We start from the raw sequence: 8,345 nt of genomic DNA, 5'->3' as shown, positions 1-8,345 counted from the left end.
TTGCGGTTTTACTATATGAGTGAGTATCTGTACAGAGAAGTGAAAGGATGCACGAGTAGGAGTCAGTGAGTACATTAGTGTCTAACACAGGTACTAGCAGAATTTTGTTCCAAAGGTTTTATAGAGACCTGGTCGGAATCAATATTGGTTGGGGGTTGGGTTGGGAAAACCCAGCATGCTATTTCCCAATATCACTGTTAGATTCCCTGGTGAAGATCGCAGGGCGTATAGTCCTCAATTGGCTCAGGATTGGGCAGAAGATAACAACATCCTACCTGAGCTACAATTTGGTTTTAGACAAGGTCTAGCTACAGTGGAACACTTTACACCAATGGATTGAGCAAATCCCTAGTGGATCAGTGCCAGGAACTGCCCCAGATAAACAATCTTCCTATACCCGCCCTTCTGTACAAGGACAATGCAGTGCTGATGGCCCAAACTCAATTGGGGCTCCAATGGGCATAAACAAACTACACTGTGTTTATGGATAACCTGGGTCTTAGAGTGAATTTGTCAAAAACTTTTATAATGAAATGTGGAAGTGGCAGTATAAAATGTAGGGACATATATATTGATAATAAAAAGGTGGAATATACCAAGGCATTTCCTTATTTAGGTATCCTTTTTGACCAGAAGACATTGACCCAGGCAGTCAAAACCAGAAAGTTACTATACATGAAAGCTACGGCTGCCCCAGCTAACTCTGCAAAGAAGTTGGGAAGAAGACCACCGGTGAAGATGTTGCATATTTATCAGGCAAAGTGTGTCACAATGGCCATCTATGACGCAGGCGTGTAAGGGTATTGCGACTCTACACCCATTCAACCAGTTGAGAATGCCTTTTTAAAATTTTTATTGACCGTCCCGGGTAGTACATCTATTTATGTATGTCATTCAGAATTAGGGCTACTGTATGTTTCGGACCTAATAAAAGTCCAACCTGTCCTTTTACGGTACAGGATTTGCACTTCTCCAAAAACTATTTTTAATCATGAGAACTTAAAAGATAGTCTCAAGTTACAGTGGGCACTCGAGATTCCCCGGTTAAAATACATAAAATACTTGGTGAATAATCTGGGACACCCGGAATATTATGGCGATCATGTGTCCATCATTTCTGTCTCCCGAAGGGATCTTAAAGGAACATGTATGAAATTTTTGGGAACAAATAGGTTTTCAGTAGAGGCTACAAAATCTATAGTACAGTCTAATCAAATGATATTGACCACTTATGATATTCAGCCGTACCTAAAAATTATACTGAGTGATTTTTTTATTTAAATATATTTTATTGACAGTTTTTCAATCGCCATTTTACATCCCGTTTTGCAAAGGATATTGATGCAGAGTACATTCAGTGTGCCACGACATTGTAAATTATACTAAGTGGTTATGACAAATTCATACTGACGCGCTTTAGACTTGGGATTTTCCATAGTTTAACAAGCATCCTTATAACAAATTATTGGTCCAAGATTCTGAATAACTGGCCATGTGACAAAACAGCCCAGCAATCAACAATGCATGTATTTTTATTGGATGTATGACATTACAACGCATGCTTTTACCACGCATGCTGTTACAATGCAGTTTTTACAACGCATACCATTACAACGCATAGCGCTTTGGGGTGCTGGATAGTGAATAGTTTAATTTACTATTCCAACTCCAGTCCCCGTGGACACTAGGGAAGGTGTTGGATAGTAAATTAAATCTATTCCCTATCCTAGAGCGCCGCCCAGCGCAATACGTTGTAATGGTTTTCGTTGTAAAACCTGCGTTGTAATAGTACTGCGTGGTAAAAGTTGCGTTGTAAAGGATGTTTCCCATTTTTATTCTGTAGATTTTATGAAACTCAAAGAAGGAGATGGATATTACCCATCCTAAGATTGCTAGGCTTCAGACAATGTTGCCTGTTGCAGCTCCAAAGATCATCGAGTTGACGCACAGCCGTCGGGCATGCAGGCATCACACCAACAAAGTTGCATTGCAACAGAGACGCCATTTTGTCGCATTGCACTGAAGAAGAGTATCGCATGGAGGTGCTATCTTGTCGCATTGCACCTGAGAGCAGTAAGAAACTGACGCATCAACTCCCAACATGGTAAGGAAGCGAGCATCAACTCCCCTGCGCAGCAGTTAGGAACTGATGCATCCACTCCACTGCGTGTAAGGAACCGACGCATCAACTTCCCTGCGACCCTTTTGTTTTCTTTGCATTATGCATTTAAGGTACATTGAGAATAAAGTGTTGCATTTGCAACTTGAGAGAACTGAGCTATTTTACAACATTTAAAGTCTATTTTTGAGTACAGTATTGTGGAATTTTGTCATTTGGTCTTCTGTTAAGTCTATATAAAAAGACTATTTTTAAAATAAAACCTGTGTGGTGTCCATCTGTGGTGTTGTCATTGTATTACTGTATGTGTTCACAAATGCTTTACACACTGCCTCTGAGATAAGCCTGCCTGCTCGTGCAAAGCTACCAAGGGGGTGAGCAGGGGTTATTTTAGGAGTGTAGCCCCTTACCCTGACTAGACATAAGGGTCCCTATTTGTCAGGTACCTACCTATGCCAACCAGAGACCCCCAAATCTAAAACTCATCTTATAATACTCTACCCTCGCGACAGCTGTTTTCACATACTTGAATATGGGTTTCGTTTATATGCTGTGTTCAGGGAACTCTGCAGTACTGTCAAACAGTGTAATCTTGTCCCTATACATAAACAGGGCCACCAAATGTGTTCCGTTCTTGTAATGCTGATCTGTGTTAAACAAAAGGGTGCAGGGTCTTTCTATCCCTGTTTCAGCTGGTAACCCCTCGCTAGGGAAAACACCTAAAAAGTATTTCCTAGTGTGTTTATGCCTTCTTAAGAACTCCCGTATCTGCACAGTGTCCATTTCAAAATGTTTTAAAAATAGGCAAACACAATCTGTATGGCGTGGTTGACCTGAATGACGCTGTTGAATACAGAGAATATGACCATGTTCACATTCACAGGCAGGGACACATTCCAGCATTTGGGTTTCCGTTTGTTTGTGACCAAGTTATAATGATCGCCGTCTTCGACATCAGGAGCCAGATTGAATGTGAACAGTGTGTATCCGGCCCCATAGCCTTCTCTTTCACACAACTACCCGCAGTCCCTTAGATGCTTCCCTGTTATCAAAACAAGCCCCAGATATTCCCTGATAAAGTTGGAGGTTCCGAAACTGGGGTTTCGCAGGAAGAGAATAACACAGTGTAGTTGATGTCGTAGTGCTTACAATTGAAGGGCTTTGAGGTATAGACACAGCTAAAAGAGAGAGTGACTGTGACGCACTGTATAGTTGAGTAAGAGTCTGTGAAAGTAGCTGTATGTGTGACTGAGCCAGCACATTAGTAGCTGTATGGATGAGTGAATGTGTATTGATGTACCTGTATGAGTGAGTGTGTGGCAGGGACTGTATTAGTGTGTGACTGGGGGTATACATAGTTCAATCAGTGTTTGAGTTGACATGTCACTCACTCTATAGGTGAATGACTGAGTGTGTGGGTTACTGTATGAGTGAGTTACTGGCTGTGTGAATAGATATGTAGATAAGTGAGTGGGTGTGTGAATGGCTGTCTGAGTGTGGGAATGTCTGAGTTGCGGTTTTACTATATGAGTGAGTATCTGTACAGAGAAGTGAAAGGATGCACGAGTACTTGTAGGAGTCAGTGAGTACATTAGTGTCTAACACAGGTACTAGCAGAATTTTGTTCCAAAGGTTTTATAGAGACCTGGTCGGAATCAATATTGGTTGGGGGTTGGGTTGGGAAAACCCAGCATGCTATTTCCCAATATCACTGTTAGATTCCCTGGTGAAGATCGCAGGGCGTATAGTCCTCAATTGGCTCCGGATTGGGCAGAAGATAACAACATCCTACCTGAGCTACAATTTGGTTTTAGACAAGGTCTAGCTACAGTGGAACACTTTACACCAATGGATTGAGCAAATCCCTAGTGGATCAGTGCCAGGAACTGCCCCAGATAGACAATCTTCCTATACCCGCCCTTCAGTACAAGGAAAATGCAGTGCTGATGGCCCAAACTCAATTGGGGCTCCAATGGGCATAAACAAACTACACTGTGTTTATGGATAACCTGGGTCTTAGAGTGAATTTGTCAAAAACTTTTATAATGAAATGTGGAAGTGGCAGTATAAAATGTAGGGACATATATATTGATAATAAAAAGGTGGAATATACCAAGGCATTTCCTTATTTAGGTATCCTTTTTGACCAGAAGACATTGACCCAGGCAGTCAAAACCAGAAAGTTACTATACATGAAAGCTACGGCTGCCCCAGCTAACTCTGCAAAGAAGTTGGGAAGAAGACCACCGGTGAAGATGTTGCATATTTATCAGGCAAAGTGTGTCACAATGGCCATCTATGACGCAGGCGTGTAAGGGTATTGCGACTCTACACCCATTCAACTAGTTGAGAATGCCTTTTTAAAATTTTTATTGACCGTCCCGGGTAGTACATCTATTTATGTATGTCATTCAGAATTAGGGCTACTGTATGTTTCGGACCTAATAAAAGTCCAACCTGTCCTTTTATGGTACAGGATTTGCACTTCTCCAAAAACTATTTTTAATCATGAGAACTTAAAAGATAGTCTCAAGTTACAGTGGGCACTCGAGATTCCCCGGTTAAAATACATAAAATACTTGGTGAATAATCTGGGACACCCGGAATATTATGGCGATCATGGGTCCATCATTTCTGTCTCCCGAAGGGATCTTAAAGGAACATGTATGAAATTTTTGGGAACAAATAGGTTTTCAGTAGAGGCTACAAAATCTATAGTACAGTCTAATCAAATGATATTGACCACTTATGATATTCAGCCGTACCTAAAAATTATACTGAGTGATTTTTTTATTTAAATATATTTTATTGACAGTTTTTCAATCACCATTTTACATCCCGTTTTGCAAAGGATATTGATGCAGAGTACATTCAGTGTGCCACGACATTGTAAATTATACTAAGTGGTTATGACAAATTCATACTGACGCGCTTTAGACTTGGGATTTTCCATAGTTTAACAAGCATCCTTATAACAAATTATTGGTCCAAGATTCTGAATAACTGGCCATGTGACTAAACAGCCCAGCAATCAACAATGCATGTATTTTTATTGGATGTATGACATTACAACGCATGCTTTTACCACGCATGCTGTTACAACGCAGTTTTTACAACGCATACCATTACAACGCATAGCGCTTTGGGGTGCTGGATAGTGAATAGTTTAATTTACTATTCCAACTCCAGTCCCCGTGGACACTAGGGAAGGTGTTGGATAGTAAATTAAATCTATTCCCTATCCTAGAGCGCCGCCCAGCGCAATACGTTGTAATGGTTTTCGTTGTAAAACCTGCGTTGTAATAGCACTGCGTGGTAAAAGTTGCGTTGTAAAGGATGTTTCCCATTTTTATTCTGTAGATTTTATGAAACTCAAAGAAGGAGATGGATATTACCCATCCTAAGATTGCTAGGCTTCAGACAATGTTGCCTGTTGCAGCTCCAAAGATCATCGAGTTGACGCACAGCCGTCGGGCATGCAGGCATCACACCAACAAAGTTGCATTGCAACAGAGACGCCATTTTGTCGCATTGCACTGAAGAAGAGTATCGCATGGAGGTGCTATCTTGTCGCATTGCACCTGAGAGCAGTAAGAAACGGACGCATCAACTCCCAACATGGTAAGGAAGCGAGCATCAACTCCCCTGCGCAGCAGTTAGGAACTGATGCATCCACTCCACTGCGTGTAAGGAACCGACGCATCAACTTCCCTGCGACCCTTTTGTTTTCTTTGCATTATGCATTTAAGGTACATTGAGAATAAAGTGTTGCATTTGCAACTTGAGAGAACTGAGCTATTTTACAACATTTAAAGTCTATTTTTGAGTACAGTATTGTGGAATTTTGTCATTTGGTCTTCTGTTAAGTCTATATAAAAAGACTATTTTTAAAATAAAACCTGTGTGGTGTCCATCTGTGGTGTTGTCATTGTATTACTGTATGTGTTCACAAATGCTTTACACACTGCCTCTGAGATAAGCCTGCCTGCTCGTGCAAAGCTACCAAGGGGGTGAGCAGGGGTTATTTTAGGAGTGTAGCCCCTTACCCTGACTAGACATAAGGGTCCCTATTTGTCAGGTACCTACCTATGCCAACCAGAGACCCCCAAATCTAAAACTCATCTTATAATACTCTACCCTCGCGACAGCTGTTTTCACATACTTGAATATGGGTTTCGTTTATATGCTGTGTTCAGGGAACTCTGCAGTACTGTCAAACAGTGTAATCTTGTCCCTATACATAAACAGGGCCACCAAATGTGTTCCGTTCTTGTAATGCTGATCTGTGTTAAACAAAAGGGTGCAGGGTCTTTCTATCCCTGTTTCAGCTGGTAACCCCTCGCTAGGGAAAACACCTAAAAAGTATTTCCTAGTGTGTTTATGCCTTCTTAAGAACTCCCGTATCTGCACAGTGTCCATTTCAAAATGTTTTAAAAATAGGCAAACACAATCTGTATGGCGTGGTTGACCTGAATGACGCTGTTGAATACAGAGAATATGACCATGTTCACATTCACAGGCAGGGACACATTCCAGCATTTGGGTTTCCGTTTGTTTGTGACCAAGTTATAATGATCGCCGTCTTCGACTTCAGGAGCCAGATTGAATGTGAACAGTGTGTATCCGGCCCCATAGCCTTCTCTTTCACACAACTACCCGCAGTCCCTTAGATGCTTCCCTGTTATCAAAACAAGCCCCAGATATTCCCTGATAAAGTTGGAGGTTCCGAAACTGGGGTTTCGCAGGAAGAGAATAACACAGTGTAGTTGATGTCGTAGTGCTTACAATTGAAGGGCTTTGAGGTATAGACACAGCTAAAAGAGAGAGTGACTGTGACGCATTGTATAGTTGAGTAAGAGTCTGTGAAAGTAGCTGTATGTGTGACTGAGCCAGCACATTAGTAGCTGTATGGATGAGTGAATGTGTATTGATGTACCTGTATGAGTGAGTGTGTGGCAGGGACTGTATTAGTGTGTGACTGGGGGTATACATAGTTCAATCAGTGTTTGAGTTGACATGTCACTCACTCTATAGGTGAATGACTGAGTGTGTGGGTTACTGTATGAGTGAGTTACTGGCTGTGTGAATAGATATGTAGATAAGTGAGTGGGTGTGTGAATGGCTGTCTGAGTGTGGGAATGTCTGAGTTGCGGTTTTACTATATGAGTGAGTATCTGTACAGAGAAGTGAAAGGATGCACGAGTACTTGTAGGAGTCAGTGAGTACATTAGTGTCTAACACAGGTACTAGCAGAATTTTGTTCCAAAGGTTTTATAGAGACCTGGTCGGAATCAATATTGGTTGGAGGTTGGGTTGGGAAAACCCAGCATGCTATTTCCCAATATCACTGTTAGATTCCCTGGTGAAGATCGCAGGGCGTATAGTCCTCAATTGGCTCAGGATTGGGCAGAAGATAACAACATCCTACCTGAGCTACAATTTGGTTTTAGACAAGGTCTAGCTACAGTGGAACACTTTACACCAATGGATTGAGCAAATCCCTAGTGGATCAGTGCCAGGAACTGCCCCAGATAAACAATCTTCCTATACCCGCCCTTCTGTACAAGGACAATGCAGTGCTGATGGCCCAAACTCAATTGGGGCTCCAATGGGCATAAACAAACTACACTGTGTTTATGGATAACCTGGGTCTTAGAGTGAATTTGTCAAAAACTTTTATAATGAAATGTGGAAGTGGCAGTATAAAATGTAGGGACATATATATTGATAATAAAAAGGTGGAATATACCAAGGCATTTCCTTATTTAGGTATCCTTTTTGACCAGAAGACATTGACCCAGGCAGTCAAAACCAGAAAGTTACTATACATGAAAGCTACGGCTGCCCCAGCTAACTCTGCAAAGAAGTTGGGAAGAAGACCACCGGTGAAGATGTTGCATATTTATCAGGCAAAGTGTGTCACAATGGCCATCTATGACGCAGGCGTGTAAGGGTATTGCGACTCTACACCCATTCAACTAGTTGAGAATGCCTTTTTAAAATTTTTATTGACCGTCCCGGGTAGTACATCTATTTATGTATGTCATTCAGAATTAGGGCTACTGTATGTTTCGGACCTAATAAAAGTCCAACCTGTCCTTTTATGGTACAGGATTTGCACTTCTCCAAAAACTATTTTTAATCATGAGAACTTAAAAGATAGTCTCAAGTTACAGTGGGCACTCGAGATTCCCCGGTTAAAATACATAAAATACTTGGTGAATAA

This window comes from Lissotriton helveticus, chromosome 10 (assembly GCF_964261635.1).
Source record: "Lissotriton helveticus chromosome 10, aLisHel1.1, whole genome shotgun sequence".
NCBI classification, from domain to species: Eukaryota; Metazoa; Chordata; class Amphibia; order Caudata; family Salamandridae; genus Lissotriton; species Lissotriton helveticus.
The sequence above is the reverse complement of the archived record's forward strand: the minus strand, read 5'-3'. Positions refer to the sequence as shown.